Source organism: Eumetopias jubatus, unplaced genomic scaffold (assembly GCF_037043125.1).
Source record: "Eumetopias jubatus isolate StellerSeaLion01/CBP00866 unplaced genomic scaffold, mEumJub1_p1.0 scaffold_3, whole genome shotgun sequence".
Classification (NCBI taxonomy): domain Eukaryota; kingdom Metazoa; phylum Chordata; class Mammalia; order Carnivora; family Otariidae; genus Eumetopias; species Eumetopias jubatus.
In genome coordinates this window covers 94,973,692-94,990,641 of record NW_028274809.1, presented here as the reverse complement: position 1 = coordinate 94,990,641, position 16,950 = coordinate 94,973,692, and the positions used below count along the sequence as shown (strand labels likewise).

Genomic DNA, 16,950 nt, shown 5'->3' with positions numbered 1-16,950 from the left:
CCTTCCCTGCGTGAACATCAGAGGCAGTAAGTGGCGAGGGCTTATCTCAACTGCGCGCCTCCAGACTGACATCGTGTTGGGTTCGTTCACTTCCTGCGCCTTCTGTTATCTTGTTTGTTGTGTGGCTTGTCTCTGTCCTGCTCTGTGTGCTGTGCAAGAAGCCAAGTTTAATCCCATGGTGACTTGTCATTGAGTTTGGAATCCTGAACCGGCTTTATCATTGTGATTTAACTTTGCTTTATGATTGGATAAAGCTGCCATTGTGGAAAGACACAACTCGTGTCTTTCACACACATGCCTTCACACACCCATTCCCCCAGAGAACAGGGGAACACATGTGGACAGTCAGGCTGGATGCCGCTTTGCCAGGAGGGGCAAAAACAATCAGCCCTGTGGCACAGCTTCTCATTGCTCTGGATTTCAGATGTGCTGCAGAGGCTGGGAAGAAGCAAGGGCTGCAGCCACCACTGTCCCCCCCACCTCCCACCTCTTCTTTGAGTTCTTCCAAGAACACACCAACCATGCTAACGTTAGCATTTCTACACCAGCTGGCCTGAAACAAGTTTGGATATGTTGTGGCTTCCATATACAGTGGGTTAATTTCCAGTCCAATTATAATAATGGTAGTAATTGGTCACACTCAGGGGGCTGGCAATTACCACTATTTTTAACTTGCATCACTAAGGCAAATGGCTTTAGATACAGCTGGTTCCAAGAGGGCTGAGTTTTCTCCAGCTGGGAAAATCATGCACCAGAGCTATGGCCCATCCCTCTTTTCTCTGATGTTCTTCTTCCAGTGTGGCATCACCCACGAATCCCAGGTTCATGGGACCATCAATCTGTTTCTTCCTTCTTGCCCTTCCCTCCCAGCTGGCTCTCCAAGCCAGCAGAGATCTGACTTATCCTGTTACTACCGGTGGATCCCCAGTGGCCCTTGAACTCTGAGGCCCACTCCAGGGCCCCATCCTTACCCCACCATTCCCAAAGAATGTGTATTCTTAGTTCTATTTTGACAGCGCTCTTTCTGAACCCTGACGTGGGTCTCCTGGCTCCGGGAGTTTTTCTGACATCATCATGGGCCTGATCTCTCTCACAACCTTGGCCAAGAGAGAAGAGGTGTTGGCAGAACACCAGGAGGCCCACACCTACTGGGAATCAGGAGGAAGGGAACAGGACAAAGGAGACATTCAGCTTTCAACTCTTGCCCCATGGATGAGAAGGAGTGGGTCTAGAGAATTTCTTGTGAAGGGCCTGGAAGGATTCTGGGGCAGCCAAAAACCTCTGGAGGAGCATGACCCCTGCTTTGCACCACCCCTTTCTGTGATACTTGTGTCTCTCTCTTATCTCCCTTTCTAAACCATGAACTCCTTAAAGGCAGAGATTGTGTATTTTGCTGTTGTCAGCCAGCACAGTTTCTGACACTGTCTGGGCCTAGTAAGTATTTTTAAGTGAACAAATACCCCTGGACACAAATATCCACAGCCTGGATATGTTCAGACCTTGCCAACCGAGGATTCAAAATAAGTCACATTAATATCATTCATGGATTGTATATGTCATATTGGAAGGAGCCCATAGACAATTTTCCTCTGTGTGTTCTTCCTTGGGTTGTTAAGAAGAGATAAAGGAGAGGACAGAGACACCACCAGGGCAAGGAGAGAAAGGCATTCAATGCAGGTACAGAATTTAAGAGGGTGCCAAAAAACTCTGCGATTGAGATAAATCATATTTTAATGCACTCGCGATGGTTTCCTTGGGCTGCTGCCATTAGAAAGTCCCACAGACTGGAGAGCTCCAAACACCAGAAATTGATTCTGTCGCAGTTCTGGAGGCTAGAAGTCAGAAGTCAGGGTGTCAGCAGGGCCGTTCTTCCCCCAACAGCTCTAAGGATGAAGCTTGCCTTGCCTCTTCCCAGCTTCTGCTGGTTGCCGCCATCTTTGCCCTTCCTTGGCTTGTCACTGCATCCCTCTGGTCTCCACCTCTGTCTTCACGTGTGGGTCTTCCGTTTGTGTCTCTGTGTATCACATGGTCCTCGCATAAAGACACCAGTCCCTGGACTTAGAGATTGCCCTGCTCCCTTGTGACCCTTTTTTTTTTTTAAGGGTAGCACTAGGATTTATTGAACTGTGCCTTAGTACAGGCGCTGGGGCTTGCCCATGGTGCTCTTGATGTATAAAGCCCGGACATTCTGCCAATTCTTCTTGAGCAAGGACACCAGGAAATTGACCACTAAGTGGATGTTGTACACAAGCTCGTCATCTGTCATCTTCACATGGCCAACAGCCACTGCCAGACACAGCACCTTCTTCCAATCTGGAATTTGATGGTGGACTTCACTTCATCCACTTTGGCCACCATGTTCTCATTGTGGGTCAGCAAGGAAGGGAACTTGCCAGCCTTATTCTGGCCTGGGCCCAGGATTCATGGGATCTGCTTGATCAGAGATTCTGAAGCCAAAAGGGCATCATACTTCTTGGCCGCTTCTTGACTAATTTCTTATTCTTGTTGAGTTTCTTCAGCACCTCAATGTCCATGTGGGGAATATCCACTGCCTTGGCCTCATCACAGTGCTGCTGATCCTCCAAAACACATACGGAGAACGTGGGGCAGGGAGTGGACTTAAGCCTGATAGTGCCGGAGAAGTGTTTGTCCTTCTGAGGGTCAGAGTTCTTCAGGCTGATCTGCAGCTCCACCGTCTCCAAAAACTTCCGGCGCTTTCGCTGGTTCCCGTGCAGGACTTCCCACATCACCTTGTACAGGGGTGTCGCAGGAGACTTTGCTGCTCATGGTTCTTCACGCCACAGTAGCCGGAAAAGAGAGTCCATGTGACCTATCTTAATGGACTACACCCACAAAGACTGTTTCCAAATCAGTTCCCGTTCTAAGGTTCTGAACCTAAGGAGGGGGACACTATTCAATCCAATAGAGCAGTATCTTTTAATCAAAATTCATGCAAAAAAAATCCATGAAAAGCAAAATTCTAGAATTCTAAATAAAGATGGGATCCACCCCTGCAGAGCGTGACGCACCTCCTTCAGCCACCCCCCCAGGCCCAGCCCTGATGGAAGAGCGTCTGTAAAAAGCCTCCACAACGACATCAGGGAGCTAGAGAGACAGGACCATCATGGATTTCTCCTCCCGATTTGCCCTGTTCACGTGCTCCTGAGCAACTCTTGTCTGTGTGTGGGATTTGACCTCGCAGGTGTCAAGGAGCACGAGCTCATTTGCAAACACTTCCTGCCCCTCTGGTACCAGCCGGCCATACTGACATGACTCATTCTTAACGAAAGAAAGGCGTTGCAGAGACAGGCGGGCCCCCTGCTCTCTGCCAGATGAGCTGAAATGATTGCCAGTGAGGGTCTGAGAGAAGAAGCACCAGTGAGGACAAGAGGAACCCTCGCCCAGGCTCCAGCCTGGTGAGTCCTAGGGAAACATACGTGTGTTTACACAGTGGACTTTCCAGAATTTCCAGATCTGCCCCTTTACAGAACACACAATTTCTACTTGTCCGTTGGTTTCTCTGCAAGGGAACATAAGAAACAGCACCGCCTGGGTGGCAGCTTTTCAGAAGTGGGTCATAAATATCCTTGAATCAAATTACTCAGGCTAATGGCTGGCAGAGGACACCCAAGCACACAGGTTCCACATGGCTTATGTTTCTTCCCTTTCTGGAGCTGCGGAGACAAAAACACTGAAATCTTCAAGTCTCTCTCACTATGAACAAAAAGGGCAGATAATTCGGTATTTTTAGTATCTATGGATTTTTAGTATCTACAAAATTCTATGAACTTTCTAAATGTAATTTCCATGAAATCAAACTTAGGAGGTTGATACCGAATCATTTGTGTTTTTGAAGTGAGGAAAATCTAAGAGAGAGAGAGAGAGAGAGAGATCTGACTCACCCAGTGTTTCCCAAGCCGTAAGTGTGGTATGAGGATTTGAACTCAGGACATAGGCATTCCTCCAGACACCTGGAATCCTCCATCTGGTTCACAGACGACAAGCAAAGTAGCGATTCTAATAGATTCATGTCCCTACAGGTTCTTCTGGGAAATTCAAAGACTGAAAACAAATTTGTTCTACATCACAAGTCTTTGAAATGGGCATTCCATCACCCAAGCAATCCCACTTCAGGGAATTTGCCTCAGGGACACAATGACTAATATACCCAAACTTTACCTATAAGGCTGCTTATACCAGTGTTATGAATGACAGCAGAAAATGGGGAAAAAATACACCAAATAAGGCATGTTTAAACAAATTAATATACACTTATGGCTAAAGTGTCCCAGGCTTTCCAGCCTTGTGTGGTCACCCTGTTATTTAATACTCAAATAAAATAACTGGACTTCTCATTCTTTATGACACAGGGATTCCTGAATGTTTCTCATAATCCGTGGGAGTAGCTGCAGTGGTTGGAGGTAGCTGACACCCCCTGATTCATGTTGCTCTCAATGTCTAATGTCTTTTGGCCATATTTCTACCCTCCTTCCACTTCACTGCAAACATGAAAATATCCCCCTTCCTTCATTTCTCAAGGCATCAATGGGGTGTGCAACTGTGTGTGCAATAGTCTTTCCTTGATTTTTATGATAGAAGAAGACGAGACAGGAAAATAAAACTTCTGTCAAAGTGAGACAGCAATATTCCTAAATCCATCTTTTGTGCCTCAGTGCAATGGACTTCTTGCTGACCATCTCACCTCTGTCCTGGCCCACTTCCCCCTGCTGGAGTTCATTTGTACTTGTATCCAAGTCCTCCTCCCTTTCCTGTATCCGAGGCTGCAACCCCTGACTCCAAACTCCCAAAGAAAGCCAAAACTCTACAACCGTCAGAACAACTCAAGGAGACAACTTTTTCACCGCCATTTATCTCCTTCTTAACCTAAAACTTTGGCTCCAGTGAAGGCATTACTTCTTGCCTTCGTATAATCAAAAGGCTCATTAAAGTGTTTCTTTTATCCCAATTAAAACAAAATAATAATCTCTCCCTTAAATAAATTGTGCCACCACGCCCCAGAGAAACCAAGACAAACTGCCAATAGCTTTGAAAATAGCAATGTAGTTTCCTTCCCACCACACATTTAATTGAATTCCTCAGAGCCATTAAAAGTCATGTTGTAGAAAAGTATTTAATGACATGGAAACAATGTTCATGGCATATGGATAAGTGACAAAAAAAAAAAGACCCATCACAAAGTACATGCAGCAGAATCCAAATTATGTGAACGTTGTGTATATATTTGATTATGAAAAGAGGGTAAGGTTTGGAAACATATTGTTGTGTTTTTCTATTTTGCCTTCCTACATCCATCTGCCTCGAGGCCAGGCATATTACAGATGCCAAGAGAAAGAATTACTCTTTAGCTTTTGACATTCAAAATAGGCGTTTACACCTGAGATGAGCTTGAAAGCTGGGAACTAGGAAAAGAGGGTCATTCAACATATCAATGGCTTTGCATAAGAGATTAGAGGGGAGAGAAATGGACACAGAGTTGGGGAGATTTGAGGGAGAAGAAGCTATGCCCCCTGAGCTAGAGGGACCATGGGCAGACAGAACCTTCACCTAATCTCCTCTGGGTACTCAGGGCAGAGACCACTGTGCAAGGCAAGCTCAAGGCACGTGACCAATAAGGCCGAGAGACAGGGCTGAGTCCAGCAAGCATCCCCTCAGGGTATGGACCCCAAGTTAGGACATGGACAGGTGACCGCATGAGGGAGCCAAGCCAGTTAAGAGTAAATAGAAGATGTGGCAGAAACTCAGGGGTCTACAGTAACTGCTGGAGCTATGGAAAGACCTAGATAGCAGAGGGAGGCCCCTGGACCCCGGACAATCTGAGAAAGAACAGGATTGTCACAAATATGTCAGCGGTCACAAATGTGTCAGTGGTCACAAATGTCGGGGCAAATGCCTGCAGAATGTCCAAAAATGAGATCGGGCCAGCTATCTCTCAGCACCAGCACTCAGCACCAAGGGGAACATCAGCACAAGCCCATGTGTCCCTCTAGCCCTGTGGACATGGACACGCAAAGCCCATATTCCCAGACACCGTCTTGAGAGGGGTGGATAAGTTTGACAGGGAAAATATCTGAAAGACTGAGCAATTGTCCCAAGAAGACAAAGTTAAACCTAAATGGGCTGTATAAATGATTGGCTTGGACTAAGTTTAAACTCCAATGAGCTAAATTGAGAATCTTTTCTGGCAATCCCATATAGCAGATGGGGAAGGGGTCAGAGTGGGACAGTGGTTTAGAGGGCGGGTGAGTTATAGAGCAGTAGTTCTCAGACTTTAGTATACATTAGAATCACCTGCAAGGCTGGTTAAATGAGACATCTCTGGGCCCACCCCCAGACTCTTACTCCCAGGAGGTCTGAAAATTTGCATTACTAAAAAGGTCCCAAAGCATGCCTATGTTGCTAGTCTGAGAATGACACCTTGTGAAACCCACTCTTCTGGAGAGTCAAGAACTCCATTGTCTTGGCACAGCCAAATGTAGTGATGTTGTGGCTTGTGTGTCTACCTACCTACCAACCTACATGCTGTCTCTGACCAGAAGTACATATACGAAATGGCAGTGTGGTTATTTTTTTTAATTATTATTATTTTTATTCTTTAAAGGCAGTGTGGTTATAACTAGACAGAAGGATTATGGATGATTTGTATTTTTCACCTTGTATATTCTGGACTTTTCTAATTACCTAAAGTAAGCACGTATTACTTTTGAAATCTGCCCCCCCAAATATATCAAAAGTGTTACTCAAAAGATAAAAGGAGTTGGTGGGGGGGAATCGTCTATCACAATCCAAGAAAATGAGGCTGACCAAAGGGTCAGACTCAGTCTTCCTTCCAGGCCCGGGCTGGTCCTTCCCTTACCTGAACCCTATTCTGCGGAAACTTTACAGCAAAGACCAGTCTCTTTTATAGACAAAGAAAGCAGTCACAAAATAGGTGTGATATAAGTGGTAAAGCAAATCCCACAGGCCCTTAAATATCTCCCTCACCTACCTGCTGTGGTACCAGAAATTGCTCAGTAGACACATCCCTAAAGAATTTTTGAAGATGTGTGCTGGTACTAATGCAACCTGTGTGTTACCTGGTGAGGATCATTGTTCACTTTGCAACCAGGAAAGTTGTAATATAATACAACACCTGGATTGACCACAGGTCACTAAGAGACAGCAGGAGTCTAAGGGGTCGGGACAGGTGACAGATTGATTTTTCTGGCAGGTTTAGTACCAAAAGTTCAGTGCACCCAGCCCAGCCTGAACAAAACAGCAGACTGCTGGGGCATCTAGGACTCAGCCTGGGGAAAGGGGGAGAAAGAGGAGACAGGGAATAAAAAGACTGAGAAGCTCCTGCCCCTGCGAGGTCTCCTGGGCTGCGCTACAGTCCCAAGCTGGGCCCATGCTGCCTCAGGACAGGTGACATGCACAGGGGTTTGGCAGGAGGCCTGCCGCAAAGGCCAAATGGCCAATACAGGTGGAAGTAGTACATTTCACGCATGATTAAGTTTTAAAAGCAGTTGCAGGCTTGTCCTTTGAATGTCTTGAGACATCTTATTTTCCCTAAGGCAAGATTTTCTGGACAAGAAGTGCTGGAGTCCCAAATCTGGCTTTTAATGAAAACCACAGAATGCATGGCAATTGTTTTTGAAAAGAAATCTCAATTCTTACAGAGACCCAGCTTGCCCCCTGCAAGCACACAGTCTCACCTTATTTCCAGTCTATCGCCTTTGTTTATATAAATAACTCAAATATAGATTTCTTAAACTCGGCTTCAGGGGTGTCCCAAGCTTAGAGGCTGAGCAGGCTGATGTATAGCTCTGAGCAGACCAAAAGGATCCATTTAGTTAAGGCATTAGACTCTGTCTTATTTGGCTCTAATACTCTGTTGATGTTATTTGCCTCCCAGCTCAGGAAATAAATCCCTCCGTGGGCGACATTAGCAAGCTGTGCAGTGGTTCTTCTGAAGTCTGTGCCGGAGCTGACGATCCATGGCCTCTGTAGAAAAGGTGATGCATGCATTGCACGCAGGGACACAGGGGAAGTCCTGGTCCAGCTCAAGGTGCTGGAGGTTTCCAGTGGAGCCGGCAGAGCACACCATCTGGAGGGGCTGACCGGAGCCTGGCACCGTGCCGAGACAGCAGTCAGTACCAAGAATCTGACAAGAGTGACCTGCTGGACAGCAGGCCCTGGCAAAAGGACTCTCCCTGCTGGTCAGATGTGAAAACCAAGCGGGCAGGCTTGGTACAAGTCTGTCAGCAAGTAGTGAAGCCGGAGATGCCGGATTAGGAACAAGAGACCGGACTCTAATCCAACGTTACAAACAGAGAGGCAGGAATCCAGTTCAGGACAGAAGCACGAGGGGAGACCAGGCAAGGTGTTGGTCAGACTCCTGAGGGAAGATGTTTAATATATTCACCTCCTGGTTTGTTTTTAAAGTAAGGACATCCTTACTGGGCGGGGGGTGGGGGGGTGGGGGGTGTGATCATTATAAAATAAAATTAAGCAATACAAAATAGAACAAAGGTCAAAGAATAAAACTCATTAGATATCATTACCGAGGAGTAAACCTTGTTATTGTTAGATAGATTTCATTTCAGACAACTTTCTAAGCACATATACACAGAGAAACATAGATAAATAAGTGGATGGACTCACAGATGGATGCTTGAACAGACAGGTAGATATTTACCAAACATTATTTTTAGAGTATTAAAGTTTATTTTACTTGATTTTACTTAAATTAATTTAAATTTCACTTAAATTTGTAACCCAAATTCATATTTCCTCATGATTTGAAAAACCTCAACCTAAAAGGGTGTTTTCAAATCATACCAGACTGTGATATTGCTTTAAGGCATTGAGTGGAGCAAATGCATTTCCTCTCTGAAGATCCCACCTTCATCCCAGGTCCCTGAGAATTTCTACAAATCAGGTTCCAAGGAAAATGAGCAGCTTAGAATTTAATGTCACAAAACACAGAGGAAAACAAGTTGCCATGGTTGAGAGTAAGCCAAAACAAAAGAGGGCTGAAACAATATGAAATATTTCAGGTATTAGAATTATCAGACACATAATTCGTAATTATGTTTAATATGTTAAAAGAAATAGAGGGACGCTTGAAAATCAGCAAGGAACTATAAATACAAAGTATACCCAAACAAGAAGAACCAAATGGAACTTTGAGAAATGAAAACAAAAATATTTAAAAACAAACAAACAAACAAAAGTTTAAAAAGCATGAAGGATGGAGTATGAAGGTACAACATATGTATACTGAGAATTCCAGAAAGGAGAGTGAAGCAGAAGCAATCTTTGAAGAAATAAGAGCTAACACTTTCTAAAGATGACAAATTACTCTTGTCTGCAGATTTTAAAAGGAGAATGGATAAAGAGAAATATAGCCTGAGATACATCATAATCAAATGGGAAAATATCCAAAACAAAAAACATAAAAGTAACAAGGCAGAAAAGACAAATTCATTTCAAAGGAATAAAAATTAAACTACAAATCTCTTCTCAACATAAACCAGAATGTAGTGGGATGAGATCCTTCAGTAGCAGAAATAAGCAATTATGTGGTATCTGTAATGTGCCTAGAAACTTTCTAAGGGCTTCACTTGCATTAACCCATTTAATCTTCAAAACCACAATGAGGTAGGCACTACTATTTTACTATTTTCTTATTTTGTACACAAGAAAACTGGAGTATAAAACTTAAATAATTTCTCCACATTCATACAGCTATTAAGTGTCAGAGTTGGAATTCAAATTAAGTTAGCCTTGTTTCTGAAACTATGCCACTGACTGCTACATTTAAATTAATTAAATAATTTAAATAATTAAGTAATTCAGAAATAAATGAATTTTTTACCTGTAAAATTATCTTTCTATAATGAGGCCACAGTAATTTCCTCCTCTGGTAATGGCAGGCTACGTAATTCAATTAAATCTTGAATCTGTAATTAAAAGCTTTCCCACAAGGAAAACTCCAGGTCCAGATGGCTTCCCTAGAAAATTCTACCAGATATTTAATAAAAAATAAAGCAAATCTTACACAAACTCTACCAAAGTAAAGAAAAAAGGGAACAGCCCAAATTCATTTTTTGAGGTAAACATAATCCTGATACCCAAATCTAGCAAGAACATTACAAGAAAGCAAAACTGTAAGCCAGTCTTACTCATGAACATAGATGCAAAAATCTTAATCTAAGTAGTCGTAAACCAAACCTACGAAGACAGTTTGGAAAAATCTGTTCAATTAAAAATGTATTTACTCTATGACACTGTGTCCTTGCAGGTAGGTATTATTTCACTTGTGTTATTGCTCCCCCAGTTCTTTTTACCATGGCCTCTCCATTCACCTCTTGGGTGACTGGATTTTATCATGAAGTAGTTGTTCACAATTCTGGGAATTTGTTCTATAGATTTAACTATCCTTATATAAAATGACAGTGTTCACTATACTATTCATTACATCATTGTTTGTATTAGTAAAAGATTGGAGATAACCCAAGGTTTTAACAATACAGTCCTCATTAAATAAATCATTGTACATCCATACAGTGGAATATTGAACAATACATTGATATGAATAATAACAACCTTTATGTATTGATATGAAAAAATTCTAAAATATACTGTTAAATTTTAAAAATCAAAGTACAGAACATATATTTACAGAATGCTGGCTATCATATAAGAAAGTAGAAAATAAGAATTTGTATTCATAGCTATTTGCATATGAATACTAAGAAATATCAGATTACAAAAACCATTTTTGTGGGAAAGTGTGTGAGGAGGTGGATTGTAGTCAGTGTTAGGAGAAAGAATTTTTTATTGAACTTCCCCTTTTTTATTGTGTTTTGAATTTTTGAACCATGGAACTCTATTATAAAAACTACATGAGGGGCACCTGGGTGGTGCAGTCAGTTAAGCATCCAACTCTTGGTTTCAGCTCAGTTCGTGATCTCTGGGTCATGAGATCAAAGCCCTGTGTCAGGTTTGGTGTAAGGAATCTGCTTAAGAATCTCTCTCTGCCCCTCACCCCCAATGCTCTAAATAAATAAATAAATCTTTAAAATTTTTAAAATTAAAAAAATAAATGAATAAATATCAAAGAATAATAATGTCTTGTGGGAGAAAGTAAAATAAGGTTACAGTGAAAATATATGACAAAAGCATATAAGGAAAAAAGAGCATGACTGGAATTGGCAACCATTGTTTGATATATTGAGCAAACATATTGGTTAACTTTGGAATGTAGTAAGTTAAGCATTCATGTTTTTCATTCATGTTCATAAGCTTTTACTAAAAGAATAGATATAGTATTACTTAACTTCTGAATCCATAGAAGAAAAAAATGGAATTTAAAATAATATTCAATTTCTCCAAAAGAAGAAAGAAAAACTACAATGTAAAAGGTACAATAGGGGCACCTGGGTGGCTCAGTCGTTAAGCGTCTGCCTTCGGCTCAGGTCATGATTCCGGGGTCCTGGGATCAAGGCCCTCATTGGGCTCCCGCTCAGCAGAGAACCTGCTTCTCCCTCTCCCACTCCCCACTGCTCGAGTTCCCTCTCTCACTGTCTCTCTCTCTATCAAATAAATTTAAAAAATCTTTAAAAAAAAATAAAAGGTACAATAAATACTACACACAACATAAGACAATGGAAATAAACTAAAAATACAATAGCAATATATATAAATAGATTGAACATTCATTAATCCACAGACTGCCAGAATTTTTAAAATCCAATTACATGCTGTTTATAAGAGCATGTAAATAAAATGTGAAGATACAGGAAGGTTGAAAAAAAGTAAAAACAATAGAATGGAAAAGCTGTGCCAGGTAAATATTAATCAAAATAAAGCTATTCAAGTTATATTAATACAATATTAATACAATTAATACACTTAATACATTAATAATAATTAATACAATAAATATATTAATATAATAATATATTAATACAATACAATATTAATATGATTAATATATAATAATATATTCATAAATAATGCCAATTTTAAGGCATAAAGACTTTCTGGAAATGAAGTTTAACTTATACAACATTTGCTATAAGATTGACTTAATTGATGTAATATATATATACCCCACAATCATAGTGGGAGATTTTAATATACCTATCAGAAATGTATGGCTTCAAGAAGACAAAAAGTAAGTAAGGATATAGAAGATTTGAACAACATAAATGATCTTGACCTAATGCGTAACTCTGGACCCAATAATAAGAGAACACATGAAGCACACATTAGCATTTGTAAGAATTGACTTAGTACTGGGCCATAAAATACATCTCAGTAAATTCCAAGCAACTGGTAGCATCAGACTATGCTTTCTTACTACTACACTTATATTAATATATAAATTCACAACTAAAATGCATATTACATTATAACATCTAAAGAAAATTAATTCCAGTCTAACATAACTACCCAAAGGTTATAAAATAAGAATAATACACTCCAACTCATATTATGAGGTGAACGTAAACTTGATTTGAAAACAAAGCAAAACGCTATAAGAAAATAACATTACAGGGGCACCTGGGTGGCTCAGTCAGTTGAAAGCTCAGATCATGACCTCAGGGTCATGATCTCAGGCTCATGAGATCAAGCACCCCCTCGGACTCCACAATGAGCATGGAGTCTGCTTAAGATTCTCTCTTTCCCGCTGCCCCTCCTCCCCACTCATGTGCACTCTCTCTCTCTAAAAAAAAAAAGTAACAAAAGTCCAACCCCACTCATGAACATAAATCCAAAAGCTCTACACTAAACATCATGCTCTATTAGAAGATCAAGGAAAAGATAGAAATCAAAGTGGTAGAGATACTGAGGCCAGAATAGGGCATGGTATAAAGGCAGCAGCAGGCCAAGGAAGAAGGTCCCCAGAGTTCCTGCTCATCACTAGAGGACTTCAGCTCTATGTTTTGCAAGAGTTCTGGGTCTCAGCATCAAACCGAGCTCTGACATGTGTGGTTTGGGGGCAGGGCGCAGAGGGGAGTCCTCACCTTTCTACCATATGATCAACTTAGCCATAAACTTATCTTTACGTCAGAACTTGGTAGGTACTATTTCACTGTGTTCTTGCAGGTAGGTATTATTTCACTTGTGTTATTGCTCCCCCAGTTCTTTTTACCATGGCCTCTCCATTCACCTCTTGGGTGACTGGATTTTATCATGAAGTAGTTGTTGACTTATTTGCTTCCAGAATGGCTCACATGTGTTTAATCCCCTGATTCTTTCATGTTTGTTAATTGCTGATAATAAGTCGTCACAACATACCTTCCCTCATATGATTGTAGATACTGTTTCACTGAATGTTGCTGTGCAGAGTCTAAAGATCATCTGACCCTTGTTAAAAAGACTTCCTTATTCTTGGGGTGACTGGGTGGCTCCATTAGTTAAATGTCTGTCTTCGGCTCAGGTCATGATCCCAGGGTCCTGGGATCAAGCCCCGCATCAGGATCTCTGCTCCGTGGGGAGCCTGCTTCTCCCTCTCCCTCTGCCTGCCACTCTGCCTGTTTGTGTGCTCTCTCTGTCAAATAAATAAATTAAAGACCCTTTTAAAAAAAAGACTTCTTATTCTTCATGGCAACCTAGAGAATGATTTTTTCTTCTCCAATAAATTTAAAAGGATATACCTCAGAGTCTACCATCCAGATGAATGTTTTTCTACAGCACAGCTTGTTTTTTACATCCATCTCGGGCATTCCTTTCAGGGAAATTTTTCTTCTATTGAATCTTTTAATGATTGTTCTATTCCATTCATTGTGTTTTCTACTTCCTGTTTATCATCACCTGATTATTATTACCTTTCTTCATAGCTGTTATCTTCTTCTCCTCTAATTCCTTTAGTCTCTTTCTAAGTCATTTAAATTTGTTGAAATTATCTCTAGCTTTTCCTGGATTTCAAAGATTACATTTCCAGCCACACTTATTATGTTCCTTCTTATTTCTAATCTGGTTATTACTTCTATAGTGATCATGCTTTAGTCTTCATTTTTGTTCCTTAGTTTTGCAACCTTCATTTCTAGTTCATTCAGTTGATGTATCATATAATTTCTGAGCTCTTCTAAAAACTGAATTTAAATTCTTGTTAAATGGTATAGAATTTAAATATTTGCAAAGAATTTTCTTCTGTTCCTTAGGTTACTTCTCCCCCAGAATGGAATCTTCAGCTGTCAACTACATTCTATGTTCCTTTCACTTATTGTTATTATTTATATTATTACTATTATTTTTGGTTGCTATAGTACATTGACTTAGTGTCATGTGGTTTCTTTTGATCTTGCTTGTGTTTAACGGGGATGCTTTCTCCTCCAGTGGAAGGTGGGTGAATTCTCAAGGGCTCTCCACTTGAAATCTGTTTCCCATCACTCCAAACTTTGATTGAAGGGCTGAGTGTGAAACTCTATCCACTTGAAGACAGAGGAAGAAATCAGCTTGTTCTGGGTGCAGTTTTTGTTGAAAAACGTGTCTCTGACCTTTCTCATGTCAGATTCAGTTAAATGTCTTATAAAAGGGTTCATTCCACTTAACAAAACGGGCAACGTTAGTCCTACATGTCAGCTCTAGATTATACTCTAAATTCAGTGTGACTCCCTGGAGACTACATGTCATATGAGACTGTCAGTTCTAGTTGCTTACTTCCTCTTTGCACCCATGTCTTTCCAACAGCTGCTTTTACTTCCCTACACAGAGAAGATCCTAATCTTCCTGTTCAACTCTTATTCTTTTTCCCTACAAATTTGAGGATATTTGCAAAAATTCCCAGGATTTTTTTGAGTGACCTTCTTTTTTCATATCCTACTTCCGGGAGTTGGAAAGAGAAGCCTTCATCTTCTCAATCACTATCTTATGATGGTGTTGTGTTTTTCTTTAATTTGGTTGCTGTTGGGTTTTATATTTGTATTCGGTTTTGTTTTTTTGCTGCTTTTATTTCTTTAGACATAGAAGGAAATCAATTCTATGCTCCACCTTCATTCTATACATTTATGTGTAAACTAGATGGATACATACTGACATGGAGAGATAATATATAAATTGTTGAATAAAAAAAGATTATAAAATATTATTTACAATTATTTTGTTATTAGAACACATATTTGATCAATTTGGGTGTGCATGTATATCTATATTGGTGTCTCTAGATACAGATATGCAGATACAGGCTGTATATGTATCAATACGTGTAGATACATATAACTGTAATATATACATATTGTATTATATTTATATTTATACATTTTACATAAAAATTTGTCAAGGTATATACCAAAATGTTAATATTGGTATTCCCTAAATGAATAGTTTTCACTGTCTTCTTTATCCCTATCTACATTTCATAAACTTCCTGTAATACACGTATTGCTTTTTTTTGGTATTGCTCTTTTTTAAAAAGACATGCTATTGTTTCCTTTTTTTCTTGATTTTATTTATAGCCTGCCTTTTCCCAAAATGCATTTTACATGGTTTTCAGCAGAAGAAATATGCAATGAGGTTAATGAAATAGAAAATTGGGACCAAGGGAAAAACAAAGAAAGCAAATAAGAAAAGGGGGAGGGAAAAGAATCATGAAGGATGATTTGATTGTGTCGTGAAGTTGCTGCCATGAGTAGGCTGGCTCTGTTAGGAAGTCAGTGGGATCCAGTTAGGAAAAGGGGAGTCATACAAGGTAATGAAACAGAGACTGAGCCTACATCTGTCCTTAAGCTGGAGGTTATTTCCCCATAGATCCCAGCAGAAAGTACAATATGCAGACAGGTCTTCAATAAGGAAGCTGCACTTTACACCTAGAAGCAGCCCAGCCAATGCCATCGAGAACCATATATGAATGTGCTTACAGGGCAATTTAAACAAATCAACATTTGGAACAATAAATAGGACATTAAAACTAAAAGCTAACATGGGGACAATTCAGAAATTGGCTAATTATGCTCCACTGCAAGAACAATACCTTCATATGACTGTAATGTTTGAGGTAGATTATTATCTAGGCATGTGGTTTGGACAGGCAACCCAGTTGTTCTGCCCAGGTACACATACCTAGACTGTTCTTTTGTTTGATGCTGCCTCATTTTTGTTAAGCACGGCAGAGTCCATTTCATCACCTACCGCCCATCCTGCCCCAGTCCTGATGCCTCCCCACTGTCTACAAGATGAAATACAACTTCTACAAACTGACATTTAAAGCTCCCAACACTCAGTCACACCCCGTCCATCTAAATTATTTCCGACTCAATTAGCAAAGACTTACTTATACTGATAGATGGGGGTGTATAATTGCATAAGCTGCTCCCTAAAATCTGATTGCCTCACAGGAGAGATAAGTATACAAATGCCAATAATACAACCTTATAGAGAGGTGAAGGGGCTGATAGAAAAACCCAGAAGTGGCTAAGAGTCATCTGAGTAGGGTCTTGGAGTAGGAAGGGGAATTTTGCCAGTAAGTAAGCTAAAAAAGTTATTCCAGGTAGGATGAGAAAAGAGTACAAAAGTGTACATGTAAATTTTGGGGAGGAAGGAGACAGAGAGCAATCCAGAGATGGTAAAGTATAGCAGGGCTATTCCTATGAAACTCCAGAACACTGACAACACCATGTGCAGTGGGAGACCATTTATATGAAATACCGTGTGCATGGCGCCCCTAAGCATGCACATGTGACTCGAAAGATAGGTTTAGGCTAGGTTATAAGGGACTGAATTCTAAGTAATTTATACTGTGTTCTGTGGAAATTAAGAGAGCTATCAGGTTCGTCTCCCCCTCTGACTTACTCCCCTTCATTCTTCCTCTCCTGCTATCTTCTTCTTTTTCTTTTTTCTTAAAATATGTTGCGTTATTTGTTTCAGAAGTACAGATCTGTGATTCAACAGTCTTGCACAATTCACAGCACTCACCATAGCACATACCCTCCCCAATGTCTA

General features: G+C 40.6%; 1 pseudogene; it reads right to left on the bottom strand.

Annotated features, from left to right (window-relative positions):
* Positions 1–2,093: 2,093 nt before the first annotated feature.
* On the bottom strand, positions 2,094–2,787 carry LOC114207264 (large ribosomal subunit protein uL1 pseudogene; annotated as a pseudogene).
* Positions 2,788–16,950: the final 14,163 nt, after the last annotated feature.